This window comes from Nomascus leucogenys, chromosome 1a (genome assembly GCF_006542625.1).
Source record: "Nomascus leucogenys isolate Asia chromosome 1a, Asia_NLE_v1, whole genome shotgun sequence".
Taxonomy (NCBI): Eukaryota; Metazoa; Chordata; class Mammalia; order Primates; family Hylobatidae; genus Nomascus; species Nomascus leucogenys.
The window spans coordinates 98,175,229-98,184,868 of NC_044381.1; the positions used below are offsets into that span (position 1 = coordinate 98,175,229).

The window sequence follows — 9,640 nt, forward strand, 5'->3', positions numbered from 1 at the left end:
CAGGCGGATCACAAGGTAAGGAGTTCGAGATCAGCCCGGCCAACATAGTGAAACCCCATCTCTACTAAAAATACAAAAATTAGCCGGGTGTGGTGGCACGCTCCTCTAGTCCCAGCTACTCGGGAGGCTGAGGCAGAAGAATTGCTTGAACCCGGGAGGTGGAGGTTGCAGTGATCCGAGGCCACGCCATTGCACTCCAGCCTGGGTGACAGTGAGACTGTCTCAAAAAAAAAAAAAAAATGACAGCAGCACCAAATATATATTTCCCTTTCTATAATGAGTATACTAAAGTTGTTTTGGAAGGTGGAAGAGGATATTTGTTTGTCAAATTGTAATACAATCCTGAAGAGGGCAATGGGAATCGAAAGCCAAAAATTAGTGTAGGCTTCCAAATAAAGTAGGTTCAACGTGCTACCTTAATGAAGATTCTTGACAGCACACAGCAGAGGTGATGTTATAAAGGTGGAATAAGTACACCCACCAAAAGCGACAAGATCTAAGAATGAGTAGGGTAAAAAGATCTTAGTCCATTTAGGCTGCTAAAACAAATGCCCTCAACTGGGTAGCTCATAAACAACAGAAATTTATTTCTCACTGTCCTGGAGGCTGAGAAGTCCAGGATCAAGATGCCAGCCGATTTGGTGTCCGGTGAGGACCTGCTTTCTGATTCATAGATGGTGCCTTCTAACTGTGTTCTCACATGGCAGAAGGGCCTGGCTAGCTCTCTGGGGTTTCTTTTACAAGGGTACTAGTCCCATTCATGAAAGGCCAGCCCTCATGACCTATTCACCTCCCAAAGGCCTTACCTCCCTATACTATCACCTTAGCAGTTAGGATTTCAACCTATGAGTTTGGGGGGACACAAATATTCAGACCATAGCAACATTGATGAGAAGATCCACAGAAATCCTGGAATTCAGTGAGGAATAAATCAAAGTATAGTACCTTTGGTAGATTCATTCATTTCATGGTTCCCAGAAAGGCATCTTTACCACCCAGCTCAATGAGGTCTTTTTAAAAACTCATCATTCCTGGCCAGGCACAGTGGCTCACGCCGGTAATCCCAGCACTTTGGGAGGCCAAGATGGGCAGATCACGAGGTCCAGATATCAAGACCATCCTGGCTAACACGGTGAAACCCTGTCTCTACTAAAAATACAAAAAATTAGCCAGACATAGTGGCTGGCGCCTGTAGAGCCAGCTACTCGGGAGGCTGAGGCAGGAGAATGGCGTGAACGCGGGAGGTGGAGCTTGCAGTGAGCTGAGATCGCCCCACTGCACTGCAGCCTGGGCGACAGAGCGAGATTCTATCTCAAAAAAAACAAACAAACAAAAAAAAAGCCACAAAAACTCATCATTCCTTTGTTTTCAGTTGATCAAAGTTTTAATTCCCTATTACAATGAAATAGATGTTAGGATGCGTAACAAACTCAGTTGCATCTGTCTTCATGTGCTTTAAGATGAATGACTTAAGTCCAGGCACAGTAGTTCACACCTGTAATGCCAGCACTTTGGGAGGCTGAGGCGGTGGATCACAAGGTCAGGAGTTCAAGACCAGCCTGGCCAAGATGGTGACACCCCATTTCTACTAAAAATACAAAAATTAGCCAGGCGCAGTGGCAGGCGCCTGTAATCCCAGCTACTCAGGAGGCTGAGGCAGAAGAATCACTTGAATCCGGGAGGCAAAGTTTGCAGTGAGCCGAGATCATGCCACTGCATCCAACCTGGGCAACAGAGCGAGAATCCGTATCAAAAAAAAAAAAAAAAGATGAATGGCTTTAATCCTTGGATATACTATCAGGATCAGGATTTACTGGACCCAACTTTAGCCTTTCAGGGTTGTTTTTTTGTTTTTGAGCTCTATTCTTAAGGATTGATATTTCATGATTTTTATTCCTTCATAGACATCTTCCAAACAACAAAGAGAAAATTTATTTTCTAAACAAATAGATGTGGTGACTCACACCTGTAATGTTAGCAGGTTGGGAAGCTGAAGGGAGAGGATCCCTTGAGCCCAGGAGTTCAAGACCAGCCTGGGAAATATGGTGAAACCCCATCTCTACCAAAAAAAATGGAAAAATTAGCAGAGCGTGGTAGTGTGTGCCTTTAATCCCAGCTACTCAGGAGGCTGAGGTGGGAGAGTAACCTCAACCCAGGAAGGTCAAGGCTGCAGTGAGCCATGATGGTGCCATTGCATGACCATGCCACTGCCTGGGCGATAGAGTGAGATTCTGTCTCAAAAATAAAATACATAAAATTAAAAAGTAGAATAAAACTCATTCTATTTACAATTCCTATATAGATCCATTGGACTCTTATACATCTAGGACACATCGTGGGATTTACTAATTTTTTTTTTTGTATGTTGAAACGTTCTGCTACTTCATCATCCATAGAATTATTTCATCCTTACCGATCAATTATTCCAAGCTATGCTTTAAAAAAGATGAAAGTCAGGCTGGCGCAGTGGCTCACGCCTATAATTCCAGGGATGTCACCATGTTGGCCAGGCTAGTCTTGAATTCCTGGCCTCAAGTGATCTGACCACCTCAGCCTCCCAAAGTGCTGGGATTACAAGCATGAGCCACTGCACCTGGCCTCTTTTTTTCTTTTTTTTTTTTTTTTTTTAGACAGAGTCTCACTCTGTCCCCCAGGCTGGAATGCAGTGGCACGATTTCGGCTCACTGCAAGCTCCACCTCCCGGGTTCATGCCATTCTCCTGCCTCAGCCTCCTGAGTAGCTCGGACTACAGACGCCCGCCACCACGCCCAGCTAATTTTTTTGTATTTTTAGTACAGGCTGGGTTTCACCAAGTTAGCCAGGATGGTCTCCATCTCCTGACCTTGTGATCCACCCTCCTCAGCCTCCCAAAGTGCTGGGATTACAGGCGTGAGCCTTTTTTGCCTTTTTTAATAGGGATGGGGTGTTGCTATGTTGCCTAGGTTGGAATTGAACTCCTGGCCTCAAGGGATCCTCCCACCTCAGCCTTCCAAATTGTTATGATTATAGGTATGAACTATCACACCTATAATTTTTCCCAGTATACTGGTTACGAGGTTTCGACCTGAGGAAGGGTAGAAAGGGAATGGAATTTTTTTTAACTCCTGTGAAAGGAAGGTCAGAACATCTAAGAGATTGTAAAAAATATAAAATCTCATATAAGCTCCCTTCAAAAGAAAGTCTTTTAAAAGCAAATACTCCTAAATTCACTATTTCCTCAAACTGGCATTTCTTAAAATGTCAGAGACTAAAAAGAGAGGGAAAGAGTCTGGTCGAATAAAGACATGTATAGCCAAGAACATTTCTTAAAGATATTTGACCTTGCAACTTTTTTCCCAGGGATTATCTTGAGTCAAGTATTCTAAACACTCTATGAAAGACTTTGCCTTCCACCATTAAATATTAGTTAATACATAACAGCCAGTAATCTTCCTACTTCAGAACCCACAGATATTTCTAAACTGAGGTTCCAGTGCTACAGTCAGTGAAGTATAATGTCAATTTCTTGGAATTGTAGATGTTAACCACCAGATGGAGCTTTCACCTCTACTTTTCCTTTTTAGGTTTACTCTGTTTTCTAGTATTGATGAAGCACTTGTAGTTTTTTTATAACATGGATTCTCTTCCATTTGTCCAGATAGTGACAGGTTAAGGCACTGGCCAACTATTTTTGGAGTAATCACTTGAAAAAGCAATATTCAGTTTCTTATAATTTTGAATTTTCAGCACCAATAGTGTGTTAAAGTTATATTCATGGAATAACATCTGTCTGATCCTCTATTCTACACTCGTAATGACTAAAATTGTATTAAATATAATAAGGCTAATTAATAAGTCACATGGAAATTACACAATTGTAAACTCACATAAGCCTTTGTGATCATTTAGTCTAATCCCCATACATGACAAATGAATGTGAGGACAAGAGAAGTGGCACACTTAACAACACCCTAGCCCAGGGTGCTGATGCTCATTTAAAACCTACAACACTGGCTTTGCAGACACCACTGCCGGGAGCCCTGTACTATCAACCGTGGTGAACCCCACCGTGTTCTTCAACATCGTGGTTGACAGCAAGCCTTTGGGCCGTGTCTCCTTCAAGCAGTTTGCAGAAAAGCTTCCAAAGGCAGCAGAAAACTCATGCTCTGACCACTGGAAAGAAAGGATTGGATTCTAAGTGTTCCTTCTTTCACAGAATTATTCCAGGGTTTATGTGTCAGGGTGGTGACTTCACACGCCATAATGGCACTGGTGGCAAGTCCATCTACCGGGAGAAATTTAATAACGAGAACTTCATCCTAAAGCATACAGGTCCTGGCGTCTTGTCCATGGCAAATGCTGGACCCATCACAAACAGTTCCCAGTTTTTCATCTGCACTGCCAAGACTGAGTGGTTGGATGGCAGGCATGTGGTCTTTGGCAAGGTGAAAGAAGGCATGAATATTGTGGAGGCCATGGAGTGCTTTGGGTCCAGTGGCAAGACCAAGATCACCATTGCTGACTGTGGATAACTAATAAGTTTGACCTGTGTTTTATCTTAACCACCAGACCATTCTGTCTGTAGCCCAGTAGAGCACCCCTTCACCCCATTTGCTCGCAGTATCCTATAATCTTTGTGCTTTCGCTGCAGTTTCCTTTGGGTTCCATGTTTTCCTTGTTTCCGTCCATGCCTAGCTGGATTGCAGAGTTAAGTTTATGATTATGAGATAAAAACTAAATAACAAAAAAAACCTACAACACTGAGTTTTCATTTCATGCCTGTCTTTTCCTCTTTAAATGCTGACAAGACTAGATTTTCTAACTCTTGTTCAAAGAGCAATTGTTTATCTTTTATATGTATTTTTGAGACAGGGTCTCACTGTGTCACCTAGCCTGGAGTACAGTGGCAGGATCACAGCTTATTGCAGCCTGGACCTCCTGGGCTCAGGTGATCTTTCCACCTAAGCCTCCTGGGCAGCTGGGACTTACAGGTGCGCGCCAGGATGCCCAGCTAATTTTTGTATTTTTTGTATAGATGGGGTTTAACCAGGCTAGTCTCAAACTCCTGGGCTCAAGTGATCCTCCTACCTCAATCTCCCAAAGTGCTGGGATTACAGGCATGACCCACCACGCTCGGCCCAAATAGCAATCTTCTCTATTCCACAGAGTGCCCCAACAGTGATATACTCCAATATCTCTTCATTCTGCCACTCTGACCAATCCCAGAATTTAAAAGTTAATTTTATAAAACTAAACAAATGAGGGGCCTGGCGCAGTGGCTCACACCTGTAATCCCAGCACTTTGGGAGGCCGAGGCAGGCGGATCATGAGGCCAGGAGATCGAGATCATCCTGGCTAACACAGTGAAACCCCGTCTCTACTAAAAATACAAAAATTAGCCAGGCATGGTGACATGCGCCTGTAATCCCAGCTACTTGGGAAGCTGAGGCAGGAGAATGGCGTGAACCCAGAAGCGGAGCTTGCAGTGAGCCGAGATTGCGCCACTGCACTCCAGCCTGGGCAACAGAGCAAGACTCGTCTCAAAAAAAAAAAAAAAAAAAAACTAAACAAATGAAATTTGTTGATTGACCCTTAAACCATTTACAGTGGCCCAAAGAAAACATGAATATCTACTGGCAGGTTTATTTTTCTTTTTATCGTTTATTTATTTGATTTGTAAAGAACATAAGAGTAATTAAAAAGCCATATAACTACAGAGGGAAATCCCACTCTAAAAGGGAACAGATTTTCATTTTTACTTTAAAAGAGGAGTAAAGTTTCTGTTTCATGTTCCATAATTAAACTAGACCTTGTCTTAATTTTCTGACATCAAGTCAGCATTCTCTCTTAGTGGCTCTGGACCTCAGAGCCAGAGGATAGCATTCTCAGACAACGGAGATAAGGAGACTACTCATGCCTAGATGGCAATGTACTAAGACTAGGAAGCAAACTGGATCTCTCCGCATTTAATCTTCATTGCCTCTCTCTAATTTATGGCCAGTGGATCATGAAGACTCACAGGAACCTTCCCTGGGACTTGTCTTTTGTTGTTGTTTTTTTTTTGTTCTTACTAATCTTTACTCAACTGTATCTTGTGCAGCATAGAGATTTAGAGCAATGGCTTGGCGCCCAGGATAGAATCTCAATTCCACTGCTTCCTTGTTGTATGATCTGGGCATGTTGCACAGTTTCTTCACCTGCAAATGAAGATAACAATAGTAACTACCACTTAAATTGCCATGTATCGTGAAGATTAAACGAGATAATCCATGTAAAAGATTTAGCCCTGAGAAAGAGAAAAACAGCGTCGGAGAGCTGGAATGTGGCAAAACCCTGTGTCTCCTAAAAATACAAAAATTAGCCAGGCTTGGTGGCCTCAGAAGGCTGAGGCACAAGACTTGCTCAAACACAGGAGAGGCAGGGGTTGCAGTGAGCAAAGATCGCAACTGCCCTCAGCCTGGGCAACAGGGCGACAGAGCAAGATTCTGTCTCAAAAAGAAAAAAAAATCCCACCTAGAATGCCTCTTAAGATGTCAGTTTCTTAGCCCCACACCCCATCAACAGAAACAGAAGCTCTGGAATAAAGAGCTGTAAAATAAAGGACTCTATATTTTATATAATTTCTTCCAGTTTTTTTTTTTTTTTTGAGACTGAGTCTCGCTTCGTCGCCCAGGCTGGAGTACAGTGGCGCTATCTTGGCTCACTGCAACCTCTGCCTGCTGGGTTCAAGCAATTCTCCCACCTCAGCCTCCCAAGTAGCTGGGATTACAGGCGCACACCACCATGCCCAGCTAATTTTTTGTATTTTTAGTAGAGACAGGGGTCTCACCATGTTGGCCACACTGATCTCAAACTCCTGATTTCAAGTGATCCGCCTGCCTTGGCCTCCCAAAGTGCTGGGATTACAGGTGTGAGCCACCATGTCCAGCCAGATGATTCTTATACACACTAACATTTGAGAATAACTGAGCCACTTAAAGGGATAGAAAACACAGACATGGCAGGCTGAAGCAGCTAGATCATCTGAGGACAGGAGTTCAAGACCAGCCTGGCCAACATGGCAAAACCCATCTCTACTAAAAATGCAAAAATTAGCCAGGCGTGGTGGCGGGTGCCTGTAATCCCAGCTCCTCAGGAGGCTGAGGCAGGAGAATTGCTTGAACCCGGGAGGCAGAGGTGGCAGTGAGCAGTACCACTGCACTCCAGCCTGGGTGACAGAGCGAGACTCTGTCTCAAAAAAAAAAAAAAAAAAGAAAGAAAGAAAATAATAAAAGAAAAGAAAACACAGAGACAAAGATAAACTGCAGTTGGCTGTGTAAGGTTGACTTAACAGATGCCTCCATCATCAATAAACAGCCACATCATCAATAAACACACAACAGAATGTTCTGTTTTCACAATCCTCATGTAACTCCTACAGCTAACCAATCGTGTGAGAAACACTGAAACAAGAATTTTTCCATCATAAACTAAAAACAGGCGATAAATCTCTAAAAACAGGGCACTAGAAGTAGTTCAGTACCTTAGGAATATTTCTTCCTGGGAATAGATGAAATGTTATTGTAGTTTCAGAAGTTCACCTTTCCAAATAGTAAGCGTTTTTTCAGAATAACTTCGTCAACCAAATATAGCTTATCTCATGTGTTCTATATTTTACTGAAGCATTAAAAAATACTTAGTGCAATTTCTGAAAACTCTGCTGGAAAATCATTACTAATTCTTTTAAATAAAATTAGATTTGAAGTAGCATGAAGCTATATTATTACCTCTTCTTTTGGAAAATAATTTATTATTATTTCCCAGGACAACCTTTGTCCCATTCTCCTATTGTCTCCTTTCTTCCTTCATCCATGCATAGTTCTGACACATACTTATGCACAAACTCCAATGTTAGCCATTGTTCCATTGGTAGTTGATTGGCAAGGTAAACTTTTCTCCAGAAAAAATTGAGAGAAAATGCTAATAATTTACAGTAAAAAATAAAAATTAAAAAAAATGTATTTGTGGCCTGGCCTAGTGGCTCACACCTGTAATCCCAGCACTTTGGTAGGCCAAGGTGAGTGGATCACTTGAGCCCGGGAGGTCAAGGCTGGGTAATGTTTTATTTTATTTTGTTTTTTTGAGATGGAGTTTTGTTGCCCAGGCTGGAGTGCAATGGCACGATCTCGGCTCACTGCCACCTCCGCCTCCTGGATTCAAGCGATTCTCCTGCCTCAGCCTCCCAAGTAGCTGGGATTACAGACGCCCGCCACCATGCCCAGCTAATATTTTGTATTTTTACCAAAGATGGGGTTTCACCATGTTGGCCAGGCTGGTTTCGAACTCCTGACCCAGGTGATGTGCCCAGCTTGGCCTCCCAAACTGGTGGGATTACAGGCATGAACCACTGCGCCTGGCCAAGATTCTTTACAGATGCAAGTTTTCCCCCACAAAGAACAGCTTTGCAGGGCCATTTCAAAATACGGCAAAGAAACATGTTTTGGCGTAAAATATTTTTATTTTCTTCTTTGTCTCGTAATGTCATGCTGAAGTAAGGTTGAAAAGTAAATCACGATATATAGGGTTAACTAAAACCCGTCTGATGAGAATTTATGATTTGTAGGGCATGACTCCCCAGACCCCTTAGATACAATTTGGGCAAAATAAAAAAATAAGGCCGGGCGCAGTGGCTCACGCCTGTAATCCCAGCACTTTGGGAGGCCAAGGCGGGTGGATCACGAGGTCAGGAGATCGAGATCAACCTGGCTAACACGGTGAAACCCCGTCTCTACTAAAAATACAAAAAATTAGCCGGGCGTGGTGGCAGGTGCCTGTAGTCCCAGCCACTCGGGAGGCTGAGGCAGGAGAATGGTGTGAAGTCAGGAGGCGGAGCTTGCAGTGAGCCGAGATTGCGCCACTACACTCCAGCCTGGGGACAGAGCGAGACTCCGTCTCAAAAAAAAAAAAAAAAAAAAAAAAAATCAGTTTAGTCCTCATGTCACTACTTACTTTTTCAAATTTGTCCTTGATTATCACCAAAATGTTGGAGGACAGGAGTATTTCTCCCTATTCTCTTTTAAGTCTGTTTTTCTCAAAACCAGTGAAAATTTGTTAACCAAATAACTGTAGTTTGCAGCCAGGCGATATCTTTCCAAGTGTCCCAATTGTTTAGTTACAGTTCCTAAGCATTAAGTACTTAAATAAGCTAAGGACTATCCTCACTTTATCTTCAATTTAGACTTACATCCTGGTTTGAAATCAATTCCTTGCAAACTAAAGGCAGTGCTATAAATTAAAAAAAAAATTTTAAACCTTTTAAAATAAACATCGGTGTTAGAAAATAAAAGTCAATTGTATTCACTCAATTGTATTTGTTTACAAATAATCAGATGTTATACTTGTTTCTTGCACATTCTTGCCTTGTTTCCTCATCGATGAAATGGAGATAATAATACTATCTACCTAACAAGATTGACCTAACATTTTTGTGAATTTCTGGGTGTTAGCATTAGTTTCATTTTTTTCATTATTTGTATTTAAACGAAGAGATTTTTCTTTAAAACAAAAATTAAAAAGTGCTGGCTATTCTAGGAGTAATATTCATTCCAAATAAACATACAGTGATCTTTGAAGTGGTCAAGCAGTAGAAATTTCTGTAGAAAATTAATTATTCATTCATTTG

General features: G+C 42.1%; 1 pseudogene; it reads left to right on the forward strand.

Moving 5' to 3' along the window:
- Nucleotides 1–3,613: 3,613 nt before the first annotated feature.
- Nucleotides 3,614–4,724, forward strand: LOC100581037 (annotated as a pseudogene).
- Nucleotides 4,725–9,640: the final 4,916 nt, after the last annotated feature.